This window comes from Pleurodeles waltl, chromosome 11 (genome assembly GCF_031143425.1).
Source record: "Pleurodeles waltl isolate 20211129_DDA chromosome 11, aPleWal1.hap1.20221129, whole genome shotgun sequence".
Classification (NCBI taxonomy): Eukaryota; Metazoa; Chordata; class Amphibia; order Caudata; family Salamandridae; genus Pleurodeles; species Pleurodeles waltl.
Window position 1 is genome coordinate 9,958,926 of NC_090450.1, and position 23,107 is coordinate 9,982,032.

The 23,107-nt window shown below is 47.9% G+C and overlaps 1 protein-coding gene across 1 annotated transcript in view; it reads left to right on the top strand.

The window, feature by feature from the left end:
• The window catches only part of P3H2 (prolyl 3-hydroxylase 2), a 325,207-nt gene that overhangs the window by 219,486 nt on the left and 82,614 nt on the right, over window positions 1-23,107 (top strand). The gene's annotated exons all lie outside the window — the stretch shown is intronic.

Sequence of the window (23,107 nt, forward strand, 5' to 3'; positions counted from 1 at the left end):
GGACACAATAATATGACACTTTTTATAAAAAAAATAACAATAAATTCAAAATACACAACCCCCCCCCTTATTTTTAAATTTACCATAACCATCACTATAGATCCAAAGGAGAACACACCATGCACAGAAACAACATAAATAACGCAAATGGACACAAACAACGTCAAGAAAGCCTCAAGACAAGACAGGCAAATCCAAGAAACAGATAAACCCCTTCACAATAAAACATCATTTATCACAAAACTAAAAATTATACGAATGGTATCAAAGTAAACACACAGAGAAAATGTAGTTGGATTTATAACAATATTGCTACAGATTTATTTTGATAACTCATAAGTGAGAGAGCAAGCTGCTCACTCTCTCAAATGTCAATATGTTCAACAATATAGTTCCTTATTATCAGGCATCCAATAATAATGCTAAAAAAAAAAGGTTGCCAAAAAGTCATTCCATATTCTTCCTGGTCCAGAATTATTTAATCCACTCTGGCATGTCAAAAGGTCGCCGACACGCGTTTCGGTGGGCATACACCGACAATGTATTTAATTAGATTGATTCCACCTTCCTCAGGGCGTTCGAAATTCCAAAACACATTTGGTCTCCTTCGTCAAAGTTAATATGTCAGCCACAGCTTCAATTCATGGCACAACCATGCCCCCATGGCTCAACGGGCTCCTTGCTCCTCTGTGATGGCTTTGATGCCCCAACAATGTTCGAAAATGCTCCTTGAATGCTACCAGAACAGCGAAAATACCGGCTCACGAAAAGCGCGCTCCTCGCGCTTGTCAGAGTCTCACAGCTGATATCTAGACGCGATCAGCTTCAAAGGTAGTAAACAAAGAAGAATGCTTCATCATCGAGTCTTCGCCTGGTATGGATGACATGTGGGCTCAGCCCCACTTTTGTAGGGAGCTTCTTATGCAAAGACCTGAATGCAAGGCTGGATATGATGCTGAGGTACAAGAAGACAAAAGACCTGGCAACTCGCACAGTGCCACCGTGCGTCACACGATTTCATCTCTCTTCACACGGTGAAGAGTCAAAATCATATGGTGGCAGGGAAAACAAGGTGAAAACCAGTCTAAACAATGGATTTCCAGCTCATTTTCAGAGGCATAAGCAGCCAATGTCCATCGGGCCGACACATGAAATGACCACGACACTCGCTTAAAGGGGTAAAAGGCCGCTTTAATAGAACAGGTCTGGCAAAATTACAACCTTGGCATAATAGCCTCACAAAACTACCCAATCCTCACTAATACAAAATTCATCACCTAACCCCTCCCCCTCCCTCTAAAATGACCCCACTGCACTACCCCTTGTCCCATCCCCACCTTGACTCGACCAACCATTGACCCATGTGTCCTGCAGTCACCTTCTCCAGTTCCCCTTGTCTGTGCAAACTCCCTGCCCTCTCATCTTTCTGATCTACCCCTTCCCCCCCAAAAGGCCACTTTATTAAACATAGAAAACCCCACCAGACCCGCCTATCAGCGGCAAAAATAAAAAACCACCCCCCCCTTATTCACATATCTATGCCGTTGTCATCATAATGAAAAAACAAAATAAAACAGAGTTGGTACCTATCCCATTCTAGCAAAAGTTAAATTTCAAACCCCAAAACAAAAACTCCTTAACAAACGTAATGTTCAAATCTACAAAAAACCACCTAAACGCAACACTAATATCTAACAAAAATTACAGGGAGGGCGGGCGGGCACAAAAACAAAACGCCCACTGGGTGTGACAACGGCCAAAGAGGCCTCCCACACCGAGCCCTTGCTCTTTATCCTCCCGCCTAAGCCACCGCCCCATCCTGTCCAGCCAACCAATCCCCGTTCGTGATCGTGGTTCATACCACGTCAGCCCGATAAGCCCGGGGGGAGACCGGGCAAGCCCATTGCTCCCCCCAAGCCCCCATCGGGCCGACACATGAAATGACCACGACACTCGCTTAAAGGGGTAAAAGGCCGCTTTAATAGAACAGGTCTGGCAAAATTACAACCTTGGCATAATAGCCTCACAAAACTACCCAATCCTCACTAATACAAAATTCATCACCTAACCCCTCCCCCTCCCTCTAAAATGACCCCACTGCACTACCCCTTGTCCCATCCCCACCTTGACTCGACCAACCATTGACCCATGTGTCCTGCAGTCACCTTCTCCAGTTCCCCTTGTCTGTGCAAACTCCCTGCCCTCTCATCTTTCTGATCTACCCCTTCCCCCCCAAAAGGCCACTTTATTAAACATAGAAAACCCCACCAGACCCGCCTATCAGCGGCAAAAATAAAAAACCACCCCCCCCTTATTCACATATCTATGCCGTTGTCATCATAATGAAAAAACAAAATAAAACAGAGTTGGTACCTATCCCATTCTAGCAAAAGTTAAATTTCAAACCCCAAAACAAAAACTCCTTAACAAACGTAATGTTCAAATCTACAAAAAACCACCTAAACGCAACACTAATATCTAACAAAAATTACAGGGAGGGCGGGCGGGCACAAAAACAAAACGCCCACTGGGTGTGACAACGGCCAAAGAGGCCTCCCACACCGAGCCCTTGCTCTTTATCCTCCCGCCTAAGCCACCGCCCCATCCTGTCCAGCCAACCAATCCCCGTTCGTGATCGTGGTTCATACCACGTCAGCCCGATAAGCCCGGGGGGAGACCGGGCAAGCCCATTGCTCCCCCCAAGCCCCCATCGGGCCGACACATGAAATGACCACGACACTCGCTTAAAGGGGTAAAAGGCCGCTTTAATAGAACAGGTCTGGCAAAATTACAACCTTGGCATAATAGCCTCACAAAACTACCCAATCCTCACTAATACAAAATTCATCACCTAACCCCTCCCCCTCCCTCTAAAATGACCCCACTGCACTACCCCTTGTCCCATCCCCACCTTGACTCGACCAACCATTGACCCATGTGTCCTGCAGTCACCTTCTCCAGTTCCCCTTGCCCTCTCATCTTTCTGATCTACCCCTTCCCCCCCAAAAGGCCACACAGGAAAACCCGCACAGGCGTTTTCCTGCCCCACCCAAAAATTTTTACTTATCCCATAAGTTTTCGCCCAATAACTTAGCAATCAACGACCTAAGTTCTAACAAGTAATGCTCATTACCCAAAAACGATAAGTGAACCCCATCCTGCCGAAACAATTCTACATCAGAAACCCCAATATTCTCATGTGTAAGCACCGAAAAACCTTGATCCTTACAAAAACTCCTCATTTCCCTGTTCACCTTTTTTCGTTGCTTCTCAATTCCTTTAAAAGAATAAGCACCCTTCCAAACCCTTCTAGGTACAAAACTCGTCCAAACAATATGTGTACCTGACCAACGCTCTTTGATCCTACATAAATCTAACTTCATTGCCTTCAACAAACCAATGCCCGAAAGCGCAACCAAATCATTTTCACCCAAGTGTAAAACTAATACATCAGGACAAACACCACGATCAGACCTTTTTGCCAAAACGTACAGCAACTCCCCCCATCTCATGCCACTCTTACCTACCCAACTAAGCTTTATTCTGGCCCCATCCAGCCCCAATTGCCTTCCAAAATGCTGCGATGCCGCTTGCTTCTCCGCCCAGCAAACGAAGGAGTGACCCACGATCCAAACGGCACAAACCTTGTCCGGCCCCCCGACGCAACCTACAAGAGAAATATGTTAATACACATCTTAAATTATAACAATCAAAACATACAGAAAAAATTGGCAGAGAGCATTTGTAAAAGAGCGGTACAGCAAATCAGCAACACTTGTACAAAACTACCCATACATAAAAACTCCCAAGAAATACCTAACTACTGCTTAAACGAGCGCACATACCTCTGAAAAGATCTAGACCTCCACCTGCCTAATTGCTTAATTGACTGATCTGATTCACCTTGTCTCCTCGCTTCCGTCGCAGCCCCGATCCTAAAAGAGTGTGTACCGTAACTACTAGGGTCTAAACCCAATCTCCTAACTGCCATCCTTAAAACTGCTAAAAACTGTGATGCTAACAGCTGCGAACCATCCTGATGAATAAATACAAACCTGTAATAATGTAACCGTAATGCCATGAAAGACAACCAACAACTCACTGGACAGTCCTTGGATCGTGATGCCTTCAATAACAGCTCTTGGCCCCTGCCCAGCTGGTCCCCTTTGGAAAAAGGTAACCATATGCAAACTCCTTGAACACTCACATGCACGTTCTCCAATATAAGCCCCTGCCTCCCTTTTAACCCTAAAAGCTCCGAAATCCTAAAAGCCCCATGAAACAACCAGGACATGCAAAGAGAAATTAAAGAGACCTCCCACTCAGAAAAACAGACTTCCCCCAAACACCCCAACAGAGGCCTCAGCAAATCATGAGTTATAGGACGCCTCCTATCACACCTCACCCCACCCGCCCTGGCCCAACCAGCTAAAATTCTCTTACATAACTCACCCTCCACCGGATCGTACCCCCAAAAATACTTACCATAAAAAGAAACCCCTGATAACTTACCCGAAATAGTCACTGCAGCCAGACCTAACTCAATCTGTTGCATAATGAATCGAACTGCATCGTCCTGTCTCTTATATATAACATCAGTCTCACCCCACCTATGTACCGCACCTGAATCCAGAAAATACAACCATGCCTGACAGTAAGTCCTCCTCGTCGATGGAGCTATTGATTGCTGAACTAACTCCAACATCCTCACTCTCCTAGATCCCACAACTCCCCAGGTATAACTGTCTTCCGAACATCTGCTCCCGGCGCCAAACCACGAAATCTCTGCCACTGAAATCGAGATAAAGCATCAGCGATGTTATTAAAAACACCAGGCACGTGTCTAGCTTTGAACAAGATATTGAACTTCAAACAGTTCAGCAAGAAAATCCTCAATAATTTCAGCACTTTCTCATCTTTTGCCTTCTGTGAATTAACCAAATGTACTACGGCCTGATTGTCTACATTAAAAACTACATTCCTGTTGGCTAAAAACCGGCCCCAAAGCACCAACGCAACCACTAAAGGAAAAAATTCTAAAAATGCAATGCTAAACTTCGACTGTTTCCATTTAGCGGGCCAAGCCTCCGCTGCCCAATGACCGTCCCAAAATAGACCAAAACCATGAGCACCAGAGGCATCTGAAAAAATCTGAACGTGCCAAAACCAACTTTCATCTTCCACTAACATAGTCACACCGTTGAATTCCTTCAAAAACTCGATCCACATCTTCAAATCATCCTTAATACTTGCCCGAAGGCGAAAGTGGTGATGTGGTAAAACAGCTCCCCGCATGGAAAAACCAAGCCTGCGACAAAATGCCCTGCCAACCCTAACCACCTTGCAGGCAAAATTCAAATGACCAAGCAATGATTGTGCCTGCCGCAACTCAATCTTTGGTTTTGCCACTGCCTCCTCCAACAAAGAAATCAAATGTTGCACTTTGTTTTCAGGCAACCTCACTTCCATTCTTTCCGAATCCAGTTCTATACCCAAAAAGGTAAGACATGACACAGGCCCTTCTGTCTTGTCACTCGCCAATGGAACACCAAATCTGGACATCAACTTCTCAAAATCCTGCAATGCTCTGCCACAACCGCCAGACCCAGACTTGCCAACAAAAAATAAATCATCTAAATAATGGGTCACCAAAGAACCGCGGCTGCAAAATAAAAAACACCATTCCAAAAATGAGCTAAACATCTCGAACAAAGAACAAGAAACTGAACAACCCATAGGCAACATCCTGTCCACATATATGGCCTCCTCAAATTGCATGCCCAACAAAGAAAAATCATCTGGGTGCACCGGCAACAAACGAAATGCTGACTCCACATCTGACTTCGCCATCTCTGCGCCTTTTCCACATTTTCGTACCAAGGCAATAGCCTCATCCACAGATGCATAATGCACCATTGAATCTTCTGCAGCGATGAAATCATTTATAGAGGCCCCCGCCGGCCAAGACAAATGATGTATCAACCTAAATTCCCCATCCTGTTTCTTCGGAACCACACCTAGCGGGGAAATAGTCAAATTTGACAGCGGCCAATCTAAAAAGGGGCCAACAATCCTGCCTAAATTCACTTCTTTTCCCAGCTTTGTTCTCACAACTTCTGGATGCTCTCTTGCTGACTTCAAATTATTAGCCCATCTCCTCAACCTCAAACCTTGGTAACGTAACCTGAAACCTTCTATAAAGCCATCCAACAAAAGTTTAGCATCGTCCCTCCTTGGATAAAACTGCAACCAATAAGCCATAACGTCCCATTTAATAGGAGTAGGACCCTTTTCCTGCAACTTGCTGTGTAAATCCTCTACCCCTGTCCCCTCCTCTTGACGATTGCACGTGCCAAGACCCTTGCATCCCACCAAAACATTGTGACACAGGGTGTCTCCCCCCACAATTGGAGCAGTCATGTCTAAATTTGCATTGTTGCCTGTTACAAAACCCGCTGTTAAAAGACCAACAGGACCCATTTGCTTGGAATTGCCCTCTATGCCCGAAACCCACCCCAACTTGGGTGGGACGCCCTTGAAAGGGTTTATATTGCACCGGCAAACCACTTGCTGTATGCATCATTGGCGCGTTTCTTGCAGTCCTTAACCACTGCATCCATAATTCATTATCAATTTCTCCCCACAATTTAGATGAATCCATTGCCTTCCTTGCTCTAAATTCTTCATCATACCTGAACCAACCAAAACCTCCAAAATCCATTTGAGCTCTCCGAACCACGTCCATGTATTTCAATAACGCTACACAAGAATCTTGATGCTTTTCACAATAAACACTTGCATAAATCAAAAAAGCCGAAGTCCAATTCTCTATCGTATTTGGAACTCGAGGTCTCCTAGCTAGCTCCCATTCTTCTTCTTTTGACCCTTCTTTTGCCTGAACCTCCCTATGCAATAATTTGAAAACATCAATAAACTCCCCTTTCCAGATCTTGTCTTTCAAATGCTGAGTGAGATGCGCCCCCAAAGGCATCGACACTCCCATGTAAGGCAACTTCTTTAACTTATTACCACTCACCGTCACGTCCCCACTAGAAATAGCACCCGACTTACCACCCACACCTGCTTCATCCTTTTCTAATGACTTATCAACGTTACCCCCACTTACTTCCTTCTTGCCTTCCGTTTCAGTGACCGCACTCACTTGAATCGCAGCATCCACCTTGTTTTGCAGCTCCTTGGAGCCCCTTGCAACATTAGAAACATTAGCCCGACTCAACTTCCCCGAAATATCACCACCACCATGAACGCCTCCCTCCTCACCTCTAGGTAAGCTGCCCGCTGTTCTCTCCTGACGATGAACTGGAACATGGCCGCCCTGAACCCCAAGCGGCTCTTCATCTGCCACTACTACTCTCTTCTTCGACATGACAGGCACCTCCACTTCTTCGTAATCGAGTAATTCTTCATCCAACCCAGCCCAATCATCACCAGCGCTCTGGCTAGTGGATGGCTGAGCCGCCACTGAAACTTCTGCATCCCTCGAAGTCGGATGGACCGCTCCTGATCGCACCCTCCCTTCAGGCCGATGTTTTGAAGGCGCCCGGACCTTCACCGGCAAGCTCTTATCACCAACAATCCGCCCAGATTGCCGATATATCGCCTGCACCCCATGCTCGCCCAAAACATGCGATGTGTCACACCCAGATGTACCCTCATTAACAAGTTGCCGACTATCTAAACCCACATAAACCTTATCCAGCATGCCCGAAATCCCAGCCTCACTACATACTATACCTTTAAACACTGCCCCACTGTCATCCACTAGCTCCACCTGCTCACCTAATTGAAATGCATCCTGATTATTAATTTCCCATGACTGAACCTTATGTATCATTGGACTGACCAATCTAGGGGTCCAATGTATCAACCTGTTTTTCATTGAGCCATGAGAAACCCGCGTACCACCCAAAACCGGGTCTATAATCCTTCTGTCAGCTTCTTGCAATTCTTCTTCGCTGTCAATAATGACTACCACCTCATTAATTAACTGTGAACCAGCATTTACAGGCACATCTGGCTTGCCCACTACTGTTTCACTTATGACCGGCATCGATTGAAACTTTTTTCTGGGCGCCGCCATCTTGCGAGAGCCAGCTAACGTCCTTTCCTCGTCCTTCCTTGAATCTTGCTCAGCGCCACTTTCTACGGGCGATTGGGCTTGTAAGCGCGCGCTCACTTGCACCTGAGCGCCTTTTCCCTGCGCCACCATGCGGCCCGCACTTGCTACCGCAGGCCTAGTCAGAGCGCTGCGGCCGCCTGACGAAATTCTCCTCACAAATGACGAACCTCTCCGCCGGGGCAAATACCCCCCTCGTCTCCCTCGTGACCTTGACGCCGAAACCGACAGCAAGGAAGTATTGGTATCAGACCCCAAATCAGGTGAGTGACGGACCTTCCGACCCTCAACACTTTTTCGTAAAAACTTCTTTCCCGATTTATGGGGAGAACAAGCAGCCACTGCGGCTGACACACCCTCTGCCGAACGACGTTTCGGTCTTCTCAAACCCACCCAAGCCTCCTCTAATACACCCTCTTTTATTAAATCCTCCCTTCCTTCGTCTTGTAAAACTTTTAACGCCATAACCACTTTACTAGGCTCCATTGTCACAAATTCAAATAAAATTATTAAAATTAGCCTAACTCCACCCAATAACTCCTCAAAACACACCCCCTCTCTTGCAAATAAACGCCTACCTAGAACACTTTCACAAAAACAAAACGCCCACTGGGTGTGACAACGGCCAAAGAGGCCTCCCACACCGAGCCCTTGCTCTTTATCCTCCCGCCTAAGCCACCGCCCCATCCTGTCCAGCCAACCAATCCCCGTTCGTGATCGTGGTTCATACCACGTCAGCCCGATAAGCCCGGGGGGAGACCGGGCAAGCCCATTGCTCCCCCCAAGCCCCCATTACGCGGTGTGTAAACACCCCATGACATTGGCGACAGCCTCAAAGACCCTTTTATTTTTTTTGGGGGGGAGGTGGCTTGCTGAGGGGTAGGGTGCCTGGTAGGTAGCCACTAGTATGCCCCCTCAAAGGCCCTGCCCCTTCTTTACATGGTGAAATTCATTTGTAAGTTGGCATGTATGCCATGGGGTGCACCAGTTATTTCATGTGGTTATACTAAACAATACGAGAAAAAATGCTGTTTGAGAACAACCTGTTCTCTACTCTGCAGAAAGTTTCATCAGATGTAGCTTTGTTCCTATCCGATAACTCACCCGCAGCACCCAAGGAAGAACTGTACTGTGATGCAGTAGAAGCTTCTCAAGACCTTCTGAACATTGACAAAAAGTGAATCTCTCTTCTCGGAATGGATGACTCTGTTCCCGCACTGAGCACAGAAGAGACAATGCACCGTATTTATGGGCTTTGTGGCGCTGGGCAGTGCAGCAGGCCACCTTGCTCCGCTGTCCTGCGCGCAGGTAAAGGGCGGGAATGTGCTGTATTTATCCAGTATGGCGCCTTTCTGTGCTTTCCCCTACCCGGGTGCCCTTTTGGCTGTCTCGCACCAATGCAGGCACCCCTGCACCACGGTGCAAGGGTGCCTGCGTTGCATGCAGGATCACTTTTATGTAGTACACCTTCCTGCACAAAGCCAATCCTGAGAGGCTTTTCCCACTTTCTGTGTGTGCTGCCGAATGCAACGCGCATAAAAAGAGGGAAGAACGAAGGAGAAGTAAAGATATTTTTCCTCGTTTTGGCTCTCCTGGGGAGGTGTATCTTTTTGGCACATTCCCAGGTTTACCGGGGTTGGTAAATCTGGGAATGCGTCAAAAAGCATGGGAGCTGCGTGGGAACATCCATGCAACGCCCATGGAATGCCTCCCTAGTGCAGAGTGAGGCAATGCAGCGATTTGTGCTGCTTCGCGTTACTCCATATTTCTGAAGCCACGCAAAGTGGCTTTGCATGGCCTTACCGATATGGCTTAGTGGTTTGCACCACGCATGCACCATGTTGCGTGGTGCAAGCATGGCGCAAGTTCCTCATAAATATGCCCATATATCTCATGTAAATAACATAACACACACGAAATGCCATTTGATAAATCATCTCTTAATGTGTCTTCTGCCTCACACAGCTACACAAGTCCGTGCACGCTCGCGCACACAGACATACACTCAGACTCACAAACACTATCACACACCACACACACTCTCTCCCTCTCATACACACTCTCTCTCCCTCTCATACACACACACACACTCTCTCACACTATCTTTCTCACACACACACTTGCTCACACACACACACTCTCAAACACACACACCCTCTCACAACTTACTTTCTCTCTCTCTCACACACACACACAATCTCTCACACACACACACACACTATCTCTCTCACACTCTCCCTTCCCTACTCCACCCACGCACACTCTCTTTCCCTCCCTGCCTGTCTTCTCTTCTCTCTCCTCCTCCTCCTCTTCCTCTGCTCCTTCGCACTGTTTTCTTTGTTCTCCAGAGCTGCCCATGGGTGACCAGGTTGCAGGGTCAGTCGTTCGTGTATTTATTTGTTGTAGTTATTTCTGTCTTTGTTCTTTCCCTGTCCCTGCAGCTTGCATTTCTTAGTTACTTTGCCTCTTCGGAGAGCCCACAGCCTTCAAGCGATGTCCAGGGACCCTGGCGCCTTGTGATGTTACAAGACCCGTCTTGTAGTAGAAGTGCAACGGGTGCAGCAGCACCGGGCAGGCCGTCTGTCGCACAGGAGAAGCAGAGAGGGTCCTTCCTATGTCGGTCACGGCCTCCCAGTGTTGAAGAAGCTTGCGGTGCTGTGGGTTGGGGGCACGGGTGCCACATTGGGAGGGGGGGGCTCATCCGCACTGCATGCTTCTTACAATTCTATGATGGGGGTCATCCAATTCGCACAGCTCGGGCACTGGTCAGCCCTCCATTGCTGCACTCAGAGCGGTTTGGAGGCGCGAGAGGGGGCGGTGGACAAGCCACATGACGGCTCGGCTCGGTCTTAGCCTCAGTGTCACAGTGGACCTCGGGCCGAGCCAGACGTGGGGACTTCAGCGGCTGCCCACCTCTTTCCAGGGCCCCCATGGGTTCGGGGCGCCCAGAGTCCCTGGCTCTCTTTCTGCCCTGAACAAGGCCCTCCTTGGGAACGGAGCACCCCCGGGCCGTGTTTATTTTATTTGTACAGCGCACGCGCCAGAAGTTAACACCACTTTATGACTCGGGTTTTCGCTCCAGTGAAAGGCACTTCAATGGAAAAGTACCGCGGTCCCGCCCGCAGCGCCGGAGCTGCCGGCCTTTGTTAGTCCGCGCTGTTTGCACATTCCTTGCAGTGATCTCACCGCGTGTGCGCCCATCCGTCATGTACATGTCATGTTACACACTTAGCAGTTCCCTGTGAGATTTACTGCCCCCTGGGGCACGGTGAGCCCATCACACGGGAGCACGGTGAGCCCATCACACGGTGGCACCCACACGGGAGCAGGGTGAGCCCATCACACGGGAGCACGGTGAGCCCATTACACGGTGGCACGGTGAGCCATCACATGGGTGACACGGTGAGCCATCACATGGGTGACACGGTGTGCCCATCACATGGGTGGCACGGTGTGCCCATCACATGGGAGTACGGTGAGCCCATCACACGTGAGCCCATCACACGGTAGCACCGTGAGCCCATCCCACGGGAGCATGGTGAACCCATCGCATGGAAGCACGGTTAGCTCATTACATGGGTCACAGTGAACCCATCACATGGAACCACGATGAGCCCATCACATGGGGGCAGGGTAAGCCCATCACGTTGAGACATGGTGAGTCGTCACATGTGGGCATGGTGAGCCTATCACATGGGGCACAGTGAGCTCATCACATGGAACTACGATAAGCCCATCACATGGTGTATGGTGAGCCCATCACATGGTGGCACGGTCTGCCCATCACATGGGGCACAGTGAGCCCATCACATGGGGCACGGTGAGCTCATCACATGGAACTACGATAAGCCCATCACATGGTGTATGGTGAGCCCATCACATGGTGGCACGGTCTGCCCATCACATGGGGCACGGTGAGCCCATCACATGGGGCACGGTGAGCTCATCACATGGAACCACGATAAGCCCATCACATGGTGTATGGAGCATGGTCTGCCTATCACATGGGGCACAGTGAGCCCATCACACGGGGCACAGTGAGCCCATCACAAGGGGCACGGTGAGCCTATCACATGGGGCACGGTGAGCCTATCACATGGGGCACGGTGAGCCTATCACATGGGGCACGGTGAGCTCATCACGTGGAACCACGGTGAGCTCATCACGTGGAACCACGGTGAGCCCATCACATAGTGGCACGGTCTGCCCATCACATGGTGGCACGATCTGCCCATCACATGGGGCACGGTGAGCCCATCACATGGGGCACGGTGAGCTCATCACATGGAACCACGATAAGCCCATCACATGGTGTATGGTGAGCCCATCACATGGTGGCATGGTCTGCCTATCACATGGGGCACGGTGAGCCCATCACACGGGGCACAGTGAGCCCATCACACGGGGCACGGTGAGCCTATCATATGGGGCACGGTGAGCCTATCACATGAGGCACGGTGAGCCTATCACATGGGGCACGGTGAGCTCATCACGTGGAACCACGGTGAGCTCATCACATGGAACTATGATAAGCCCATCACATGGTGTATTGTGAGCCCATCACATGGTGGCACGGTCTGCCCATCACATGGGGCACGGTGAGCCCATCACATGGGGCACGGTGAGCTCATCACATGGAACCACGATAAGCCCATCACATGGTGTATGGTGAGCCCATCACATGGTGGCATGGTCTGCCTATCACATGGGGCAGGGTGAGCCCATCACACGGGGCACAGTGAGCCCATCACACGGGGCACAGTGAGCCCATCACACGGGGCACGGTGAGCCTATCACATGGGGCACGGTGAGCTCATCACGTGGAACCACGGTGAGCTCATCATATGGAACCACGATAAGCCCATCACGTGGGACACGGTGAGCCCATCACATGGGGGCAGGGTGAGCCCATCACCTAGAAGCATGATGAGTTGTCACATGGGAGCCCATCACATGGGGGCACGATTAGCTCATCACATGCGAGTGTGGTGAGCATATCACATGCAGCCACAATGAACCTGTCACATGGGGGCATGATGAACCCATCACATTGGGGCACGATGAGCCCATCACATGCAGACATGATGGGCCTGTCACATAGTCACAATTAACCCATCACATGGGGGCACAACAAACCCATCACGTGTACCTTTCAAATGATAGCATATTGAGCCTATTGCATGGCAGCACGGTGAACCTATCACATGGCAGCATGTTGAGCTTGTCACATGTCAGCATGATGTATCTATCACATGAGGCATGCTGGACCTACCACATGGAAGCACGGTGAACCTATCAAATGGCAGCATATTGAGCGTGTCACATGGCAGTATGGCGAACCTATCACATGAGGCACGCTGAGCCTATCATATGGGAGCATGATGCACCTATCACACGGGAGCAGGTGAACCTATCACATTGTTGCATATTGAGCTTTTCACATAAGAGTGAATGGTGACCCTGTCACATGAGACATGCTAAGCGTGTTATCACGTGGGAGCATGGTGACCCTGTCACATGAGGCATGCTGAGCCTTTTACATGGGAGCATGGTGAACCTATCACATGGGGGAACGATTATCCCATCACATAGGTGCATGTCGCTGGGCCGTGGATAGCGCGTCACCAGAATTAGCAGTGCGGTTGTCATGTGGTCTAATTCACCACATTGATGGGATGGGTCCCTTGGGTCACGTGGTCTTTCCCGCTCCAAGGTAGAAGGGCGCCACTCAACACATGAGTGTACAGACCCCACACTGGTTAGTACATGGAGTTGTCCAACGTCTAGGGTGGCAAGTTAAGGGTACGTCATACTAGTGCCTACTGACCACCAGCACGTTTGTGTAACACCCACATATCTCTGGTGCCCAGACCCCCCCAGGCGTCCATAGTTGGGCACTGCCCATGCCACCAGCTGAAAACCTCCCTAGCCTCCACAGCACACAGCCATCCTCCTCTCCGCCACTTGGCATCAGGAGTCCACCAGGTCCATCTCTTGCACACCAGGCAACCCACTGCGAACAACCCCATTCCAACAAAAGCAAAACTAACACCAACCCAGGTACAACTTCAGGCAGTCCAGACAACCAACCCCATACACCCCTATTCTACCAAAAGACAAAACTAACACCAACCCAGGTACAAATTCATGCGCTCCAGACAACCAACCGCTTACACCCCCATTCCAAGAAAAGACAAAACTAATACCAACCCAGGTACAACTTCATGCACTCCAGACAACCAACCGCATATACCCCCATTCCAACAAAAGCAAAACTAACACCAACCCAGGTACCACTTCATGCACTCCAGGCAACCGACCCCATACACCCCCATTCCAACAAAAGACAAAACTAACACCAACCCAGGTACCACTTAATGCACTCCAGACAACCGTCCGCATACACCCCAATTCCAACAAAAGCAAAACTAACATCAACCCAGGTACCACTTCAGGCACTCCTAACAACAAACCGCATACACTCCCATTCCAACGAAGGCAAAACTAACATCAACCCAGGTACGACTTCATGCACTCCAGACAACCAATCGCATACACCCCCATTCTAACAAAAGCAAAACTAACACCAACCCAGATACAACTTCATGCACTCCAGGCAACCAACCCCATAAACCCCTATTCCAACAAAAGACAAAACTAACACCAACCCAGGTACAACTTCATGCGCTCCAGACAACCAACCGCATACACCCCCATTCCAACAAAAGACAAAACTAATACCAACCCAGGTACAACTTCATGCACTCCAGACAACCAACCACATATACCCCCATTCCAACAAAAGCGAAACTAACACCAACCTAGGTACCACTTCATGCACTCCAGACAACCAACCCCATACACCCCATTCCAACAAAAGACAAAACTACCACCAACCCAGGTACCACTTCATGCACTCCAGGCAACCAGCCACACACACCCCCATTCCAACAAAAGCAAAACTACCACCAACCCAGGTGCCACTTCATGCACTCCAGGCAACCAACGTCACTCACCCCCATTCCAACAAAAGCAAAACTGACACCAACCCAGTTACCACTTCATGCACTCCAGGCAACCAACCGCACACACTACCATTCCAACAAAAGACGAAACTAACACCAACACAGGTAAAAATTCATGCACTCCAGACAACCAACTGCGAACAACCCCATTCCAACAAAAGCAAAACTAACACCAACCCAGGTACCACTTCATGCGCTCCAGGCAACCAACCGCACACACCCCCATTCCAACAAAAGCAAAACTAACACCAACCCAGGTACAAGTTCATGCACTCCAGACAATCAACCGCATACATCCCATTCCAACAAAAGGCAAAACTAACACCAACCCAGGTACGACTTCATGCACTCCAGGCAACCAACCGCATGCACCCCATTCCAACAAAAGACAAAACTAACACCAACCCAGGTACAACTTCATGCACTCCAGACAAACAACTGCATACACTCCCATTCCAGCAAAAGACAAAACTAACACCAACCCAGTTACCACTTGATGCACTCCAGACAACCAACCGCATACACTCCCATTCCAACAAAAGCAAAACTAACACCAACCCAGGTACCACTTCATGCACTCCAGGCAACCAACCACACCCCCCCCATTCCAACAAAAGCAAAACTACCACCAACCCAGGTGCCACTTCATGCACTCCAGGCAACCAACCGCACACACCCCCATTCCAACAAAAGCAAAACTGACACCAACCCAGTTACCACTTCATGCACTCCAGGCAACCAACCGCACACACTACCATTCCAACAAAAGACGAAACTAACACCAACACAGGTAAAAATTCATGCACTCCAGACAACCAACTGCGAACAACCCCATTCCAACAAAAGCAAAACTAACACCAACCCAGGTACCACTTCATGCGCTCCAGGCAACCAACCGCACACCCCCCCATTCCAACAAAAGCAAAACTAACACCAACCCAGGTACAAGTTCATGCACTCCAGACAATCAACCGCATACATCCCATTCCAACAAAAGGCAAAACTAACACCAACCCAGGTACGACTTCATGCACTCCAGGCAACCAACCGCATGCACCCCATTCCAACAAAAGACAAAACTAACACCAACCCAGGTACGACTTCATGCACTCCAGGCAACCAACCGCATGCACCCCATTCCAACAAAAGACAAAACTAACACCAACCCAGGTACGACTTCATGCACTCCAGGCAACCAACCGCACCCCCCCCCAATTCGAACAAAGGCAAAACTAACACCAACTCAGGTACAAATTCATACACTCCAGACAACCAACCGCATACACCCCATTCTAACAAAAGACAAAAATAACACCAACCCAGGTACTGACAAAGCACTTGCCCCATCCTTTCCTGACCCTTCAGGACAGGGTGCTGAAAAATAAAATGGAAATAAAGAACTTTCATTACCATTTTATTTTTGAGTTGTGGGGCATGTTTGGGGCATTTTTCTAGCGGGCGACGCTCCTCCGCTCACGTGGAGGGGCCGCCCCTGCAACACACTCCAGAGTAGACCACGAGATCGCTCCACGTACCATTCAATTGAAAACCAACTTCCTCCATCCTTGTAGGTCGTTCATTGTGAAGAAATTCATCTTTGAGAGGATGAACCTGCCCAGCGAACAAACCACCCACCAAAGAAAGTCAAGTTACTCCACCTCTGTCGGTCGTTCATTGTCAAGGAATCTGTCTACCTGGCGATGCCCCTGCCTAGCAAGGATGTTGAGTGACCTGACTGAGGGAGGCTCGCCCTCCAGATGTCCATCGTGAAAAAAGGAAAAATACTGCCTTCACCTACCCCAGAAGTGCCACCATCTAGAATCCACTGGAAACCCACCTGCTCTTTGTGCTGAACACCTGGTGACCCCACCGCAGCAGACTATGGGCTTGATTTAGATATTGACGGATGAGTTACTCTGTCACAACGATCACATGCTATCCGGTCTGGCGAATTGTAGATCCCATAGGGTCAGGAGCGATGGAAAACCCACCAGTGTTTAGGGTGTGAGGGCTAAACCTGGAAGAGAATCCCTCAGTCATCTCCAGTGCCTCATTTCTGCCTGTTGTTTGCACCGGCACTAATTTTGGGGGGCCAGCACTTATTTTTCTGCCCAAAGCACTTACTGCGAGCAAAAGACACATACAGGAAAGACGGAGGAAGAGAAAAACGAAAAAGCGTCAGAATTGGAGAAAGCAGAAAGCTCCAAGAGTGAGCTAAAGGGACAGGGAGTGGCTCTAAATGTTTTGAAGAGGCCCGAGATGGCTTCAGGCTTACGCTGCCTCACTATTCAGTGTTCACACATTTAATTGCAGCATCCGCATGTTTAAAGGGAGGGCTTTGGGCACCGGCACCTTTTTATTTACAAACTAGCCACTGGTCACCTCACTCTACCAAACAATACCCAGCATAGAGGAAATCCCACCTGTGCATTCTGCTATAGGTTGGAGATAGTCCTACAGATATCCGAAGCCTTCCCATTCAGATTCATCTCTAAACAAGACTACAAGACTCTGCGGCCAGGGTTCAGGATGTCTGTCCAAAGACCACCTTCCTCCGAGGCCACTGAGCTGAGTAACGTCGGGTCTTGTGCATTTGGGTGGGTGTGTCCATACACAGCCCACCTTCTTACAAGATCCCACCTAAGGCGGTCCGTGGCGCCGACAGGGCCCTCTGCGACGGAGACGGCGTGTTCCCCATATTTCAAAGGGCCTCATTGGAGCAGGACATTTTAGAGTTTCGGGTGAGATTACATCCATTCCCCTCAGTTTCTACAGTAGGGAATGAGCTAGTACAAAATAAAGGCTACTGTTGGCGGAATATGAGGGAAATCCGCGATAACTCATCTTTCACTTGATTGAACTTAAGGCACCTCATTTTAAAACCAGTCTTTATAAAATATTGTATCTGATTTCATGCATTGGCAAAAAAATATTAAGAGATGTGACCTTTTAGTTGTTTCTGTGTACTCTGGGTCGTGGTTTTAAATCTGTAGAGAATGTAGTATTTTAGTAGTAATATATTTTATTAGATGTTCCAGTTAATATGTTTTGTGTTTTGCTTACTCTTGTATAATCGCATTAATATGGAGAAATTCGAAAACGTGCATTGTATTATTGTTTAACAGGCTGAGGTCTAACTAAACAACATTTCAATTTCACTCTTCATCGAAATGCACTTTTAAAAATAAATTGCTTTTTGTGCCTTAAGTAGCAGGCGGAGTCCAGTTTACTTTTGGGGAATTTATTTAATGTGGAAAGATGATAGGCTGAGCCAGCCCTGCCGTGCGTTGGGACCATCTACCTGCAGGTCCTGCACATCTGTTTCAGGAGGCGAGACTCACCCAGCCAGCTACCTTCACATGTAATAGTTTATTCATCGCTGCAAGGCTCACATCTGCAGGTCCCGGGCCCGCACAAGCACCGGGAGAGTGCACTGTGCCGGCAAAAATCTTTCAACAGCTTGAAAAGAATACATCGACTTCGGAATGCAGCAGAAAAGAAATACCTGGCTTAGTGCTGTTTTCTTTCGGTCGAGCAAACCTGTACGAGAGCTTTAGGGCCATCTGGGCAGTGCTTCGGGGGGCAGGGGGGTGGCACGTCCGGCCAGACTCCCTGGGATGTGCAGGGTGCTGAGCGATGGGGTCCCCTGTCCTCCAGGAATGTGTGCATCAGGCCACATCAAAGGAAGGGAGATTGACAGCTGAGCGCCGGTGACGTCAGAGTGGTCGCCCTGGCAGAGTCATCCTTTTAGGAGCATAACTCACCAGAAAGGGACCCAAGGGCGCGGGGTCAAGCTAGCCTATTACAGGTGATCGCCATCGACAGATTCTGCCTCGGACCTCGTGTTCTGCTCTTGCTCCTGGTGCTGTCAGCCTAGATCCTCCGCTTTGTAAGGTTTGAGTTGGCGCTTTACTGCTTTCCTATTACAAGTAGTCGCCGTAGGCAGATTCTGCCTCGGATCTCGTGCTCTGCTCCTGCTCCTGGTGGTGTTTGCCTATGAGTAGTGCATGGACCCTCGGAGTAGCACATTCCTGAGGATCTGCTTGTAAGGTTTGAATTGGTGCGTTACTGCTTTCCTATTACAAGTGGTCGCCGTAGGCAATTTCTGCCTCGGACCTCGTGTTCTGCTCTTGCTCCAGGTGGTGTCTGCCTATGAGTAGTGCATAGATCATCCGAGTAGCACATTCCTGAGAATCCACTTTATGTGTGAGTTGAGGTTTTACTGCTTTCCTATTACAAGTGGTCGCCGTAGGCAGATTCTGCCTCGGACCTCGTGTTCTGCTCTTGCTCCTGTAGAACACATACACGTGCAGGCCTCGTGAGACATATGGAGCACATATGTGAAAAGATCATTCAGGCGTCAAGTCTACAAAGCTGACGATCTTTTTACACCAATAGATCCATCTACTCACTAAGTGACCAACAAACAGTCTCCCTGCAGCACACACCACCCGCACCAGGGTCTCAAGGCGCTTCGTAGGTGCGCCTCATATGTTTGCTTAGACTCTAAGGCCCATATTTACAGGCTTTTGGCGCAGGGCAGCGCAGCACGTCACCTCACTGCCCTGCATCCAAAGAAAAGGGCAGGAACGTACTGAATCTATAGAACACGGCGCACTCCTGCCCGTTTCCTTAGGTCTGGTGCACCATAGGCTGCCCATCGCCAATGCAGGCACCCAATGCACCATGGTGCAAGGGTGCCTGTGTTGCATGTAGCTTTGTTTTTGTGAGTTCACCTTCCTGCATACAAATAATAATCTTGGGTGGCTTTTTCCTCCTAGTGTGCTGCAGAATGCAGCACACATAGATGAAAAAACTAGTAGAAATAAAGATATTTCTCACTGTTGCGCTTCCCCTGAAGAGGCGTATGTTTTTGGCGCACCCCCAAGTCCTTGTAAATATGGGGGTGCGTCAGAATCCATGAAGGTTGCAAGGGAAAACCCACGGCAACACGCATGGCACACCTCCCTTACGCAGTGAAAGGCAACGCAGTGACTTCCGCCACTTTGTCTTACTCCATAACTATGAGGCCATGAAAAGCCACTCGAAGCGGCTTTGTGTGGCCTCACAGAGATGTTGTGCGCCATCGTTGCATCACAAACAGTGACGCAAAGCAGCACAAGGGGCTCATAAATGTGCCCCTAGGTTCACTGAGGGTCTCAAGCAGATCGGGAGCGGGCAGAGGTCTGGCCATGTGTCTGTCTGTCCTGGGTGACCTTAGGGGAATAGGAGATGCTTGACTGATTGCACTTGCTGCTGGGCATTACCAGCTGTTACCTGCTGTTTCCCCTCAGTTCCTGCTCAGGATTTCAGGTGAGACCAGTAGTTGTTCCAATGACAATGACAATAACGCCCTGAGCTGAGGGCAAAAATGTGTATTCTTTTTTTTGCCATTAACATTATTATAACTATTTTTCTTTTTTATGCCTGGCCTTGGAGCCCAGACTCAAACTGACTTCAGACTATTGTTTTTATGTGAGAAACTCATACATAATATACAGTTATTCATTTCTGCCTCCACCCACTACAGCATACAGCGTGGGGCCCAGCCCTCTTCACCCATTGGCTCCCTTCACTTTGACTGAAAAGCCCGTGCACACTGTTCACATCCACCTAAAAATAGTTCTCGACTCTCTTCAGTGGCAAATCTGGTTCACAGTGTGTTTCGTTGCATTTACTTTTTACTTTACGGTGATATACTGCAATTTATTGTGGCTGCACTTTGGGTGCCCAGATAGGTGGCTGCACATTGGGTGCCCAGATAGATTGTTATTTATTTTCTTTCTCCTCTTGAGTTGTGCTGTTGCAAAGTGTTTAAGTGACATTGTTCAAATATTAGCTACCGGTAATTTGAGTGTTTCGTTAGGTGGTGATTTATTCCTGTCTTCTTCAAATGTAATAATAACAGAGTACGTGGCACAATCGAAACGCGTTATTTAAAAAAAAAAAAAATCACCAGTGAAAAGGCCACATCAGTAAATGTGTTTAATAGAAACTTTTTTTGAAGTTTATGGCACCCATGTTTAAGTGTAATGACCTCCCTCCTGCTTCCCATGACCAGACCTATTGGATTTGCCAATGCTTATTTTTCTTCATTTACTGTGGACAGACCTTAAATTACAACATGTTTTACTCCTATCTCATGTGAAGCATATTTATAATGTGTCCTTCTGCAATACTTCAACAGGTGCGCATGCCACGCGTGTTGTTTGTAGTAGATCTGTTTGCGTCCAGGGCAAACGCCGGGCATCCACCAATGTTTGGAGAAGGCATCCCTTTTGAGGCCTAAATACAGTGTCTAGTTGAACTGCCTGTAGAAAGAAGGCATTTTCATTGTTCACTCCTGTCTGTAATGTTCAGTTTTTATATTTTTCCACCTGCCTGCTTTCTAAGCAGTTTTCTTTAACAAATCCCTTAGATCCATTTCAAGCAGTGTCTCTTCAGTGCAAGTTGACACATGGCGATTGAAGTCAGTGACTGTTATGATCCATATTTTGCTGCCTGAGGTTTGATCCTTCTTTTCTGTATCCCGCTAACTTACTGTCCTTTCAATCTTTTTGGCATATTCCTGCCCCAGGCCATGAATCACAGAGCTTCTTAAGAGATTTCCTAACTGCTGTATTAAGTGTTGTAAATTGAAGAGGGCCAGCAGGGCTAGTGTTATGCAGAGTAACAACCATATTCCTTTTTGTGGTCCACTGTTAACAAATCTAATGTCTTTTAGAAATGTAAAACGTGATTGATAACAGTGCTGCATTTCAAAATAGTTTTCACGACAGCAGATTTCTATGAGATTGTTGATGAGTTGCCTAAACGTAACCATTACAGTAGATTTCATAGTGATTGTTGGTGAGTTGCCTAAACGTAACCATTACAGCAGATTTCTATGAGATTGTTGGTGAGTTGCCTAAATGTAACCATTACAGCAGATTACATAGAGATTGTTGGTGAGTTGCCTAAATGTAACCATTACAGCAGATTTCTATGAGATTGTTGGTGAGTTGCCTAAATGTAACCATTACAGCAGATTTCATAGTGATTGTTGGTGAGTTGCCTAAATGTTACCATTACAGCAGATTTGATAGAGATTGTTGGTGAGTTGCCTAAACGTAACCATTACAGCAGATTTCTATGAGATTGTTGGTGAGTTGCCTAAATGTAACCATTACAGCAGATTTCTATGAGATTGTTGGTGAGTTGCCTAAATGTAACCATTACAGCAGATTTCATAGTGATTGTTGGTGAGTTGCCTAAATGTAACCATTACAGTAGATTTCTATGAGATTGTTGGTGAGTTGCCTAAATGTAACCATTACAGCAGATTTCTATGAGATTGTTGGTGAGTTGCCTAAATGTAACCATTACAGCAGATTTCATAGTGATTGTTGGTGAGTTGCCTAAATGTAACCATTACAGCAGATTTCTATGAGATTGTTGGTGAGTTACCTAAATGTAACCATTACAGCAGATTTCATAGTGATTGTTGGTGAGTTGCCTAAATGTTACCATTACAGCAGATTTGATAGAGATTGTTGGTGAGTTGCCTAAATGTAACCATTACAGCAGATTTCATAGTGATTGTTGGTGAGTTGCCTAAATGTAACCATTACAGTAGATTTCTATGAGATTGTTGGTGAGTTGCCTAAATGTAACCATTACAGCAGATTTCTATGAGATTGTTGGTGAGTTGCCTAAATGTAACCATTACAGCAGATTTCATAGTGATTGTTGGTGAGTTGCCTAAATGTAACCATTACAGCAGATTTCTATGAGATTGTTGGTGAGTTACCTAAATGTAACCATTACAGCAGATTTCATAGTGATTGTTGGTGAGTTGCCTAAATGTAACCATTACAGTAGATTTCTATGAGATTGTTGGTGAGTTGCCTAAATGTAACCATTACAGTAGATTTCTATGAGATTGTTGGTGAGTTGCCTAAATGTA